Source organism: Myxine glutinosa, chromosome 6 (assembly GCF_964187855.1).
Source record: "Myxine glutinosa chromosome 6, kmMyxGlut1.1, whole genome shotgun sequence".
Lineage (NCBI taxonomy): Eukaryota > Metazoa > Chordata > Myxini > Myxiniformes > Myxinidae > Myxine > Myxine glutinosa.
This window is the reverse complement of record NC_136266.1, coordinates 45,196,512-45,210,541: the sequence shown is the minus strand read 5'-3', so window position 1 is coordinate 45,210,541 and position 14,030 is coordinate 45,196,512. Positions and strand designations below refer to the sequence as shown.

General features: G+C 42.7%; 1 long non-coding RNA gene across 1 annotated transcript in view; it reads right to left on the bottom strand.

Annotated features, from left to right (window-relative positions):
- LOC144892506 (uncharacterized) overlaps positions 1 to 13,793 on the bottom strand; it is a 52,201-nt gene extending 38,408 nt beyond the window's left edge. The window contains exons 1-2 of the long non-coding RNA XR_013623708.1: positions 13,661 to 13,793; positions 11,606 to 11,682 (exon numbers count right to left, since the gene is read on the bottom strand). This is a non-coding gene — a long non-coding RNA (uncharacterized LOC144892506). The remainder of the gene's footprint in view (positions 1 to 11,605; positions 11,683 to 13,660) is intronic.
- Between the last annotated feature and the right edge of the window lie 237 nt (positions 13,794 to 14,030).

The window sequence follows — 14,030 nt, the reverse complement described above, 5'->3', positions numbered from 1 at the left end:
AACGATTTTTGTAACGATCATCCTGCAAAAGGTCTGCTCGTTCTTTTTCCTTTGAGTCGTAAATTCCTGTTGAATTCTCATTAAAATGCGGAATTAAGTACGCTGTGTGATGATGGAGATCCTTGATGACGAATCAGGAATAGTGAATGAGCAAACAAATATCACGGATGCTGCGGCTGGAGCAGTGGAAGCGATTTTTGAATTGTTCAATGATTATTCGATATTGTTATGACTTATTGTCAATAGGTATACTAAGTGGCCATGAGGTAGCCTGTTGCTATGTACAGTTTTATTCTATTGTTGATTATACCACATAGCTGTGGTGATAAAGGAAATGTTCGTTTAAATAGATGATTATGATAGGACCATGACTATAAGATCATGATGATTATTATGAATGATATCATAGGGTTCAAATGCAGAATGCTGCATGAACTTGGGAAAGAACTTTCAAGCCCTATGGGATAAATTGGGTATTACAAGCGATGGAGTTTCAAAATTTAGCATGATTGAAGGAATTTGACAGTCCCATTTCAGGAGTTTTACGAAATTTATATTGCCAAGAGATTTTGGGTACTATTAAAAGAAAATGATGAGATATTTTTCCCAAAGAACTTTAATATCTGCCATCCATTTTGGCTGTCTCACGAATGAAGGATGAGTTGCCTTTAGTGGTTGCAAAGAAAATTTGTGGAGACCAGGCAAAATGGGGAAATATGTCAGATATGACCCTAGGACAGGACGGTGATTCATCAATTAACATGAGGTACGAACCAGAGGTGACGGTCAATGGATGGACCTGTCCTGACATCATTGGGGAAAGGGCTTATGCAAGGAGTCATCCAAAATGATTAATTTGATTTATTGATGAATATTGATGAATTAATTGAAATTGAATAATTGATTGAATTATTAATTGATTGAATCTAATTGATTGAATTTAATTGAATAAATTTAACTGAATAAATTGAATTGAATATATTGATTGTTTGATTGATGAAAATGCGGTCTCAAGAAAGAAGCTTTGATATCTTTGCGAGATATTAACAATGTGGAGACAACCTGGGAAAATTGAGCAAGGTGGTGAGTTTATATACAGATATATATGTGCGGTTACCATTGTGTGATTTCCCCGTCAACAGAGCGGACACCTGAGGATTCACCCATTTCATACTGACCCTCCGGCTCATCTGCAAATACTGATCTGTGAGATTGGATTGTGCAAAAGCCACGGCTGAGGGAGATTCTCTGGAAATCACCGTGTGAACAGGTGGAGAGACCCTTCCTGGAGGTACGAGTGAAGCTTTAGAGGAACAAACTACAACACATCCAACGCTACTTTGATAAAAGGCAGAATGGGAAATGGAGCCTGCAAGAATACACAAGGACAACCAGAGATTCCACAAAAAGGTACTTGTACACATCATATGTTTGTGTCCCAAACCCATCCCTCTCTGTACCCACCATACCCAGGCGTACCCTGCTGCTCCTGGACTCCGTGTCCTTTCCTCCTGACCTTTTCTCCTGCCTCACCCCTCCCCTCCAAATCTCCCCCATATCCCATCCCTTTCAAATCCCTCCCCTTGTCCCTTCCCTCCCAAACTCCCCCCTCACCCCTCCCCTTCAAATCTCCCCACCCTCATTGCTTCTCAATTTCCCCCCTCTCACTCCCCCTCCTCAAAGCGTCCTCCCCGCTTCTTCCCCCTTCAAACTCTCACCTCCATCTCCCCCAACCTTCTGCCTCGCTCTTCCCCCTCCTCAAATAACACCTCATTGTGGCTCACCCAATCACCATCAAACCTTTTGTCCGCCACATCCTTCCCTTTCTCCGAGCTATTCTGAAATCTCTGACACACCTTCAACAGCTCTCCCTATCTCTTCCACCTCTTCCACATCTTACCCTACCCCTCCTCCCCCCTGTTCTGTATCTGATGCTCCCCCTTCCTCTTCATTAACGGTATGGACCTCAAACATCCGGGGCCTTCGTTCAAACTTAACTGATCTCTCCATACAGGTTGCTTCTGTCAAACCAGACGTGATCTGCTTAACAGAAACTTTCCTCCTTTATGATGTCTCTGATTCCATAGTATCTCTCCCGGGCTACTCCCTCCTCCGGTATGATAGACCTGAGCCTCGTCCTGGAGGCGAGGTTGCTATCTTTATCAAAAACTCTCTTCCTCACTCGCCCTGCACTGCACTCTCTCCACCTCACCCCCAGGAATACCTCTGGCTACGGCTTCCCCTTCGCTCCCACCTCTTGTTCATATGTGTGTTGTACCGTCCACCAAACAGTGATGACTCCATCTACATCTCGCTGTCTGATGATATGGACCAACTTCTATCTACTCATCCCAACTCTCTCTTCCTCATATGTGGTGATTTCAATTGTCACCATGCCAGTTGGCTGGGTGTGGGTACCTCTCTCACCAGCCATGGCTCTTCAGCAAAGGACTTCTGCGACTCACTGGGACTGACACAATCTGTCAATTTCCCGACCCGGATCTCAGTCAACGGAACATCTTCTCTTCTGGACTTGGTTATGACTAACTTCCCTGAAAATGTCTGCTGCTCTTCTTCTGCTCCGATCGGATCATCTGATCATGTCCTTGTTAAAGTGGACATCTCTCTGACCATCCTCAGGGAGCCTGCTCAGCGTCGACGAGTCTGGCATTTCACTCAGGCCAACTGGCACGGTCTTCAAGCAGCCATCAATCATCTGGACTGGTCTCCCATCTCTACCACCTCTGACATCAACTCATCCTGGGAATTCTTCCAAAGTAAATTGCTCTCTCTCATGCACAGATTTATCCCATCTCGTCTTCAGTTGTCATATCCTTCCTCCCGTCCATGGTACACGGAATCTTGTGGTGAGGCTGTTGCCCAGAAACAACTTGCCTTCGTCTCCTGGAAAGCAAATCCAACGGAAGGAAATCTCATTTCCTTTCACAAAGCCCGAAACAAGTGTGTGTCCACCCTCAGGAGAGCCAGGAAACAATATATCTCCGTTCTCAAGACCGAACTCTCTTATCTGTCTCCCTCTTCCAAATCCTGGTGGCGTCTGGTCAAATCCGTTTCTGGTGTTTGTTCCCCCTCCATCCCCTCCCTTACCTCAAACGGCTACACAGCTGACTCCGCACGTGAAAAAGCTGAATGCCTCAACTCTGTGTTTGCCTCTAAATCTTGTGTCCCAAACCCATCCCTCTCTGTACCCACCATACCCAGTCGTACCCTGCTGCTCCTGGACTCCGTGTCCTTTCCTCCTGACAAGGTGGAAAAGTTTCTGTCAACCCTCGACTCTGATTCTGCAACTGGACCCGATGGCATCAGCCCACGGGTCCTAAAATCCTGCTCTGCTGCTCTATCTCACCCTCTCTCTGTTCTCTTCACCCTCTCTTTTGCTCAAGGTCAACTGCCATCTGCTTGGAAATCAGCCAACATCACCGCTTTGCACAAAAAAGGTGCAAAAACAGATCCTAGCAACTATAGACCAATCAGCCTTCTCCCAATTATCAGCAAAGTCATGGAATCCATCATTGCTTCGGATATGAAATCTTTCCTCTTCTCCAATGGCTTGATCTCTGATCATCAATTTGGTTTCAGAGCAGGTCACTCTACTCTGGACATGCTGCTTCTGCTGTCTCAACAATGGATGGAGGTCCTCAATGCCAAACAGGAAATTAGAGCTGTCTCCCTCGACATATCACGTGCCTTCGACACGGTCTGGCACCCCGCTCTGCTCACCAAACTCTCCTCCTTTGGTATCCATGGAAATCTCCACGCATGGCTGGCGGACTTCCTCTCTAGTCGTCGTCAACGTGTGGCCCTGAATGGGTTTCTCTCATCTCCTCTTCCTGTTCAGGCTGGAGTTCCCCAAGGCAGTGTTCTGCGCCCCGTGCTTTTTCTGGTCTTCATCAATGATCTCTCTGACTCTCTCGAAAATCCTCTCTATCTCTTTGCTGATGACTCCACTCTCTGCCGCTCCATTCCTCTTCCCTCAGATCGGCAGTCTGCTGCCTCCTCACTCTCTGAAGACCTGGACAAAATCACAGACTGGTCAAACAAGTGGAACATGTCTTTCAATCCTGACAAATCTCACACTCTTACTATGTCTCTCCGAAAAGATCGACTGGACAACCCTCCCATCTACTTTCTCAACAATCCTCTCCAAGAAGTGCTGTCGCTCAGGATTTTGGGTCTCACTATCTGCCATGATCTTTCTTGGGAAAACCACATTTCCAAGCTGGCCTCCAAAGCCAGTCGCCGACTGGGCATCCTCCGTCGTGCGAAGTCCTTCCTCGGCACACCTGAGCTCCTCACCACATACAAGGCTTTCATCCGCAGCTCAATGGAATACTGTTCTCCCCTATGGGCCGGTGCTCCTGCCTCACACCTAGCTCGGCTTCACGCTGTTGAAACCAAAGCTTTCAGAATTATTGGAATCTCCCGCGATGAAGCTATCTCTGAGGGCCTTTCACTCACTCACCGCAGGCAGGTAGGTGGTCTTTCTGTCTTCTACCGACTCCTCTCCGGCCTTGCACCCCCAGCTCTCTCTGTGCTCTGTCCCCCAAATATTCCTACAGGTCGCACAAGATCTGCCAGCAACCCTCTGATTGTTAAACTGCCGAAATCTCGGCTCTCTGCTCACCTTCACTCTTTCATTCCTCTTTTCTCCCGCCTCTGGAACAAACTCCCTCACTCCCTTCAATCCCACTCCTCCCTCCAGGTCTTTAAAACAGCTGTTCACCACCATCTCTTATCTTCCCCCATCCAAAACCTTGATCTTTTCTACCCCCGCTAATTCACCCCAGATCCACCTTGTTTGAAATTCCAACTTCTTTCCTGGAAGTCCTGGCAGTGTCCATATGTTTTATACCTCTCCCACCGCCCCCTTCCCATGCCCCCCCCGCAAAGCCCTCGCCCTCTCTCAGATCTCTCGATGTCTCCATGTCTCTCGGTCCCTGCTCTCAAATGTTGTGTTTGTGTCCTTCCCCCTCTCTCCCCATCTTGTCTACCGCTCCCGATGTTATATGTTTTATGTGTCGGTTTGTCTTTCTGTGTGATTAATGTTCGCTCTTTCACGAGCCTCGATCTTGTATACAAAAAAAATAAAAAATAAAAAAAAATAAAAAATATGTACGACCGTTATGGTGCAGAAGCTATAAGGCAGGTCGAGAATTGGTATTTGTGGATAAAGGGACATGATGAGGAGTTTCCAAGAGATGGTACATTTGAGCGAAGTCGATTGGAAAGATTGGAACAAAGATTGAAAGCCAGGAAGAGACAGAATCTAACGGTAGACTGGCTTGCATTCCATCTTTGGGATGGTGAATCCAGACAACGGGAACAGCAAGAACGGATAACGGATCTAGAACTTAAAATAAAAAGGATACAGGATACAGTGGAGGAGACAAATGCACAACTGCCCTCGAAATTAGGAATGAAAGGGACAGTTGTCCCATCTGATTTCCAGTTGTCTCCCCAAAAAGGACGGTACAGAGAATTTTTTCGTGTTTCAGGAGACAACGAGAGATTGCAATGGCAACTCAGGGATGTAGAGATGCAGCCCAGCAATACAAATGCACAGGTGCACAGACCAGGAAACGACAGAAACCGGTGTTTCGAGTGTGGACGGATGGGACATTGGAAAAGAGGATGTCCGTATACCAAAAGGAAGACAAGTTCATAGGGTAAACCAAGATCAAGGGTACCAGTGCTGACCGATACCTCAGACAATGATTAGGCCTTCATTGCGACAAATCCCAAATGACGATTGGCCTCAACAAATTAGATTACTGGACAAACATGAATAACTGTCGATGATTCTTGGGTCTGAAAAGTTTTCGGAGCAAGAATTATTCATTTTTTCTTTTGCTTGTAAGCAAATTGATAATTAATTGATCAAATGCCGAAATTGGATCTTTTATGTTGGGCACACAATTTTAAATTTACAAAGTTGGAACAATTGCTTTGCAAATTTTAAACCAAGGGACAAGGGTCACATGATGATCAGGTGGGAATTTCGGACTATTGTTCCACACGATTGATAAGTCAGTGGTCGACTGACATGTAAATGGGTGTGTAGTCAAATTTGGATAAATTATTGTGGGAACTGAAAGGGTAATTTCAATGTGACATCATAGGGGTTTTCTAAGAATAAGCTTTTGGTCCATTTGTGTATTAGCATTTCTAAAATTGAAGGACAAATTTTATGAAATTGAAATAAAATTGACACCCATCTTGATCTGTAAATAATAGTTCCAACGCAAACAAATACGCATAATGCATGTGTGTGTGTATTTTTTGTGTGTCAATGTTAGTGTTTTTTATTGTTTTGTGTATCAATCTTCCAAGATTGTTGACACCGACAGTGTGCCTGTCTGGAAATGGATAGTTTTATGTGGATGGGATTGAATATGCAGAGAATCCGTAAAATAAAATAGAAATAAAATTTGATTATGAACATTATCTCTTTTGTCAAGGGAGATGGAATATAAAGATTTGATGTGCTGGGTTATGAGCAGCCATTAATTAATAGTAAAATTGTGAGTAATTTGGGGATTCCATTTTTGATAGAATTTATATGAGAATAACAGCTATTTATGGATATGAGCTTCATAAAAAGAAATGAGGGAGTACAAAATTATCCAAATTTGGGAGAGGTCTTACACTGACTTCCCAGAATACTCTGCTCATGGATTTATATATATATATATAAACTTGAATTTTATCAGCATATAAATTGTGCTGCATGTATGGATGTGTATTAGGCATAGATGATATGGGAAAATAGTAAAGAAAATCTTGCTGATTTGAACTATTGTGAGTTTTAAAACGGAATGCATTGTGCATCTTAAACCAAGGGGCAGACATGAACGCGCTGTTACGTTATTTATACTCAGAACGCGCTGTTACGTGTACCTGCAACATATTTGTTAATCTCGCACACCTATATTGGCATACTGGTGTCAGTAGTACTCACTGGGTGCATAGAAATGGATGAGCAACAGTTAAGGGGGTGTAAAAAAAAAACACTTACTTGGATATTTTCTACAAAAGTAGGGGTTTCAATAAGTGGTACCATACACATGGGATTCATCAAATTAAGTTTTGGAGTTCAAACAAAGTCACTGGTTAACAGATGGGAATGGATAGTAAATAAATTCTTCGATGCTGGGTAAATGAAGTGAGATATTACAAAGACTTATTAGAGCTATTGTTCTTCCTTGCAGCAGTGGGAGAAAATTTAGATCCAACATAATGAATCTATAAATGAATGTGATAGGGATAATATCCTCAATTTGTACTAATTATTTGATTGTGGGTAAAGAAATTAATTAATCGTAGTGGATTGTTAACAAGCAGCCTGAAATGTCCTGAGAGTGTGCATCCATGTAATCAGAAATCCCAGATTTGTTTTTACAAACAACATTTTGGTAGAGATCTTATGTGGACGAATACTTGCTTGGTAGATAAAAACGGTACTGCATGCTGGCAGCCACTTCAGTGGCCATTCAGGCCGAACAAATGGAAAAACTGTAATTGAATATGTAATTTACAGATGAGTATTTGGGAAGTAAAAAGGGAATTTATTGATTTGGGAGACATTTTTCGAAGGTTTATTAAAGTGTTGCAATATGACATTTGGCAAGGAAAATTATTGGATGGGAAAATTAGATCTGTTTATAAAATGAGTTTGTTGACCCATTGAAGTTAATTCTTTGAATTGTTGTTTAATTAGCATTTTGAGTTCAAATTGGAAATAGTTTGGTAGAGCTTTGGTTAAAACCTTTGGTTGCAGTGTTTTGGAACAAATTGATAAACCGTAGGAGGTTGATAAGAATAGAAACAAATATGGACCTAAAATAGAAAGATTGTTATGATGATATGAATAAATACTGAGATTAAAAGATTAAATCAAGTGATGTTGCAAATGAAACAGTAGAATTAAGATAATGGCATAACGACAATGTTATGAGTTGTGTCAATTACAATATCAGTGAACTCATATCACCACGAGTGACACACTGTTAGGAAAAAGAGGGAAAAGAAAAAGTGGAGAGGAATTATGGTAATAATACATTATGTTTAATTTGTTGGTTTGAAAAAATTGTTGTTGGGAATTAGGTATTCCCGTTTGTGATTGTAATCATATACAATGCTATTCTTAGTTTAGTAATAAAATACATACCTGATTGAATATTATTTGGGTGACGCATATAAATGAATATAACTTTTGTGTTAAGGAAAAACAACAAATTGTTGAATGTGAAACTGTTGGAAGATATACATGATTATGCTGATTTCATGGTAAGATGTACCCTATCTGATCCAGTGTGTGCGGAAAGCAGATTCAGATGTGACTGAGCATAAGGATAAGACGAGATCACATTTTGGAGGGATTGCTAACGGAATTGGGAAGAAGTTCGAGAAAGAAAATTTGTGGCTAAAAAATGAAGTTAATCGTGGCATACACCCTCTTTCTCAAAGAATGATGAAGACATTCTCCCGTGTAACTTGGAGATGAATGCTTACCTTCACCAAGGAAATTTATGTGACCATTTGCCTGGATCACACTGCAACATATGAAAGAAAGGCGATCACTTACTCTTGTTCGAAGGCTTCGAACATTCACCACATCAGAAGTTGCAGGACAACGACATTTTACCTGCAACCTCTGTGAAATGCGGGGACATATGTTATTACTTCACCAACGTCCGGGGAACCAGCATGGAGCTGCAAAAAACGGCTGTGCCCTTGTCACAACAGCTGTGCACGATTCTGCTGGTTGCTCCTGGTAAGGACCATGAATGACCTGAACACCATGGTCCCAACATCATTGTGGATGCATCTGGCATCCCTGTTCCACATCTTGCTGGCCAATCAACGTCACACCAATACTTGCTGCCCACTCACAATGAGGGAGGAGGCAAGTCGACTACAACTGGGTGAAGGCCGTGTTCAGGAATTACTATGGTTTACAGCAAAAAGTGGCAAGAATGCTACAAGGAGAGCAGGGTCAGTCTATGACTCCGCAATGTTACCACAACAGCGAAATCCTACACGAAGTAGTGCAGGAGCTATGAAGACATTAGGAGAAAATGTTTCATACCAGGATTCAAACACAAGTAATAATAATAATAATAATTCATTTATTTTGTATAGCGCTTTTCCAGAAGCCCAAAGGCGCTTTGACAGAGTGGAAAACATAATGCATAACAATACATGAAAACAACAATTGCAAAAAGACAAGAATCAAGAAAACAAACAGCAGCGATATACGGCATATATATAAGACAAGAATCAAAAAGACAAGACAAGAATCAATAGGGAAATATTTAAAGCAAAAGGAGGGAGAAGGAGAAGAGATAGTCAGGGGTTAAATGCTGTGGGTTGAATGTTGAATGCAGCGTTGAACAGGTGGGTCTTTAGTGATGTTTTGAATGTGGTGAGTGAGGAGGAGTCTCTGATGGTGTGAGGTAGTGAGTTCCAGAGGGTGGGAGCAGCGATGGAGAAGGCCCTGTCCCCCCAGGATCTGAATTTGGTCCGGATGGAGGGGGTCAGGAGGTTGGTACCGGCAGAGCGGAGGTTGCGGGTGGGAGTGTGTCTGGAGAGGAGGTCAGCCAGGTAGGATGGGGCCAGGTTATGGAGGGCTTTGTATGTCAAGAGGAGGATTTTGTACTGGATTCTCTGGGGGATGGGGAGCCAGTGAAGCTTGTAAAGGACGGGGGTGATGTGGTCACGGGTCCGGGAATGAGTGAGTAGACGGGCAGCGGAGTTCTGAATGTATTGGAGTTTATTGGTGATTTTTGAGGGTGAACCATAGAGGAGGCTATTGCAGTAGTCCAGACGGGAGGTGATGAAGGCGTGGATGAGGGTTTCTGCAGCCGTGGAGGAGAGGGATGAGCGGAGACGGGCAATGTTTTTCAGGTGAAAGAAGGCTGACTTTGTGATCTGTTTAGTGTATTTGTCGAAGGAAAGGGTTTGGTCAAAGATGACGCCAAGATTCCGGATGTGAGGGGAGGTGGATACTGGGATACCGTCGATGTTGAGGGCAAAGTTATGGGTGGATTTTGTGAGCGTTTTTGGGCCAATGATGATTATTTCAGATTTATCACAGTTAAGCTTGAGGAAGTTGATTTGAAGCCAGGATTTTATTTCAGTGATGCAGTTTGTCAGGATAGAGTGGGTGTCGGTGGAGACGGACTTGGTGGAGATGAAAAGCTGGATGTCATCGGCGAAGCAGTGGAATTGGAGACCATGACGGCGGATTAAGTGACCGAGCGGGGACAGGTAAAGGATGAAGAGGAGGGGGCCAAGAACTGAACCTTGGGGGACACCTTGGGGGAGGGGAGCAGTGGGGGATTTGCAGTTATTGATGGAGATGAACTGGCATCTGTCAGAGAGGTATGATTTAATCCAAGAGAGGGCAGTGCCGGTGACGTTAAAGGTGTTAGGACGTTAAAAGGTAAAGGTTAAAGGTAAAGTGATCAGCCCTTCCTTTCAAACAAAGTCAACATTTGTGTGGAGGCAAACGTTTTTTGCCAGATGGTGCAGATGCTTTATAAAACTTGAAAATGAAGTGAAATTGTTGTATCTTGGTGATGGTGAAGTGTTGTTTTGAAAATATATTTGTGACGCAAATGCAATAGATTGAACGATATGGAAGGAGTCAATGACCAACGAAATGTTTTGTGATTCTTGCAGGATGACGGTGTATGCCCAAGGGAATTTGTTTACTTGTAGTGATTGATTGTTTACTTATATTGATGTTTAGATTAATGGTTAATATAAACAAAAACAAAAAGATGAGGGAATTGTGGAAGTGTAACTCAGTGTAACTTATTAATTGGCACTGGTAACTTATTAATTAAACTGGTAACGAAGCAGATACATTTTACATGCAAACTCTGTGAAAGACGAGTTTGTAAATGAGTGTCAGGAATGCGCCCGAACATGATAATCTCTTGTCCACCTGGTCACAGCCCCTGGCTGAAGCACCCCCCTATCGTTTGGTAAACGGAACTCACAACAGGAGGGGAGCGAGCTGATACCAGGACTTGGTACATGCATGACCTCGGGGCATTAGCGGAGAGGGGATTAAGTCCAGTTTGTCCATATAAACGAGAGCAAACGTGGAGTCGACAGGACTTGCTACGAGGAGCTCTGACCAACGGGAGTGGCGGAGGAACATCAGCCGAACGAGAAGGACCATGCGAAAAGAGTTAATCTCAGCCATTGAATTATGCGGTATTATTTGGTAAATGGAATGAAGTGAATAACCAGTTAATAAACCAGACCTTTTGTAAACCTGTGTCCGGTCATTGGAGTCTTGAGTCTCTCAGCTACAAATTCCCCTACAACCTCCTCATGGACCATGGTGCACAGCCAAAGATATTATTAATCCAAAAGGGGAAAAATGGGTAAGTCACGTGGAAGAATGAGCAAATCACCAACCAGATGTCAGATCTGCTGATATTTTTCAGTTTTTTCGACATTCCGAGGCCTCTAACTGATCAACACTCAGCTCTTGTTTGTAAACTTTACTGTAGGGAAATTATATACACATTGGGGGTTATCTCTATACTCAGGTAAATGCTTTGCCTACCTTGTGAGACTTTTTCGAGGAGCAGCAGCAGCAGCAACTCAAGCACATGCGAAGAACAATCAGAAGGAGCACAATTCCTGCAAACAAACACAACCGGTGATCGATTATGGATTACATCTGATTGATATTTCTCAAAACGTTATGGACGGATTTGGATGAAATTTGGTGGACAGGTTGGGTGTGTGACAAGGACGAATCGATGCAAATTTGGTGAAGATCTGGATCTGGCTAGTGTAGTTTTTAAGTGATTCTTCACCATTGGGAGATCGGGCCAAAAACGATATGCAGAAGGATATCTCAAAAGGTTATGGACTGATTTGCGCGAAACTTTGTGGACAGGTCGTGTGTGTGACAAGGGCGATTCGATTCAAGTTTGGTGAAGATTCAGATCCGGATCCGGCTCGTATAGTTTTAAGTGATTCTTCACCATTGGGGAAATCGGGCCAAAAACGATACAAAGCAGGATATTTCAAAAAGTTGTGGACGGATGATTTTGATGAAACGTGATTCTGTATTGTGATTTTCTGGTCTACTCTGGGATACAAAAAGTAAACTGTTCACCTGATGGAGGTATGCTCTCTACTGAGTGCAATTCTAGTTTTTATTTGCTTTCTTGTTTGTCCGGGCGATATCTCAGCCATCCTTTGAGCTCGGAGGCTGAAATTTGGGTACAATCGTGACCAAGTACTATATAGGGTATTCTTGATTTATTGATTAATCAATTAATAGATTAATTATTTAATTTTTTGATTAATTACTTGATTCATTAATTTTCAAAAAGTTACAGATTCGGATGAAGCAGTGGTGGTTTAGGTATGCCATTTGGTATGTTTGTTGTTTTGGTATATTTAGGTATGTTTAGGTATTTTGTACCCCACTGATAGGTCGGATCTGGACTCGGACCTGAACAAAAATCGAATCGGCTTGTTCTTTTCACTTTAACAACCTGTCCACCAAGTTTTGTCATAAGTCGTCCACAACTTTTTGAAACATCATGGTGTATATAATTTTTGGTCTTATCACTCAATGGTGAAGAATCATTAAAAAAAATTAAAACTTCTCGAATCTGGGATTCGGATCTTTACCAAAATCGAATCGATTTGAACGAAAATCTAAATTGTTACACACACAAGCAGTACACCATGTTTCGTCCAAATCCGTCCACAACTTTTTGAGATGTCATGATATATATAGAGTTTTTGCCCAATCTCTCAATGGTGAAGAATCACTTGAAAAATTATCGGATCCAAATCTGGATGCTGATCTTCACCAACATCGAATCATTTTGCCCTTGTCACACACCCAACCTTTCCAGGACGTTTCGTCCAAATCCGTCTATAACCTTTTGAGATATCTTGCTGAAATACAGACAAACAGACAGATAAACAAACAGGTGTGAAAACATAACCTCCATCCACCTTCGGTGGTCTTTCTATCTTCCACCGACTCCTCTCCGGCCTTGCCCCTCTGCTCTCTCTGTGCTCTGTCCCAACCATATTCCTGCAGGACGCACAAGATCTGCCAGCAACCCTCTTATGGTGAAACTTCCAAAATCAAGACTCTCTGCTCACCTTCACTCTTTCATTTCGCTTTTTCCCCACCTCTAGAACAAACTCCCTCACTCTCTTCAATCCCACTCCTCTCTCCAGGCCTTTAAAACAACTGTTCACCACAATCTCATATTTCCCCCCATCCAAAACCTTGACTTTTTTACCAAAGTTGATCCACCCTAAACCCACCCCCTATTCCCTGATTTCTTTCCTGATGTAGCCATCTTGTTTATCCCGTGTAACTTGCCGCAGCCCTCTCTCTTCCACAGATCTCCCGATGTACCTGTTCTCTACAGCTGTTGTACTTCACTCTCTGCCCCCCTTCTTGTCTCCCACTCTCTTTTTTATATGTTCTGTCTTCGCTCTTATACGAGCCTTGACTTAGTATACAAAAAATACCATGAGAGATTCAAATTCACCCTTTAATCAGCAATAATTTGACTTATTAACAGTACTGCATAAAACATGGGATTTTCTTGATTCAATGCCAAATCCATTGACATACCCACAAAGATGACAAACACTGCCAGTGTGACAGCATCCCATGTGTTCTGCACAGGATCAAAGGATGTGTACATTCCCTGAGCCATTTGCTGAAGACAGGATAAATCGCTAGTGGACACGGTTTCCAAATGTCTGGGATGGTGGTCGATGCCTCGTTCAGCTGAAATAAAGACAAAGAAAGAGAATTGCAAAATTAAATCATATTGTCTTGTGCTTATGAATTTACAATTGATGTGAGTCAGGAGAAGGAAGGGAGCATTTGGGACGTCTGAAGGAGTTGGAGAGAGCGAGGGTTTTGCATTAAACAATTTTAAATTGCTTATGTAAAATGTAGATGGCCTCAAATAAATCATCAACACTTGTGGCCATCC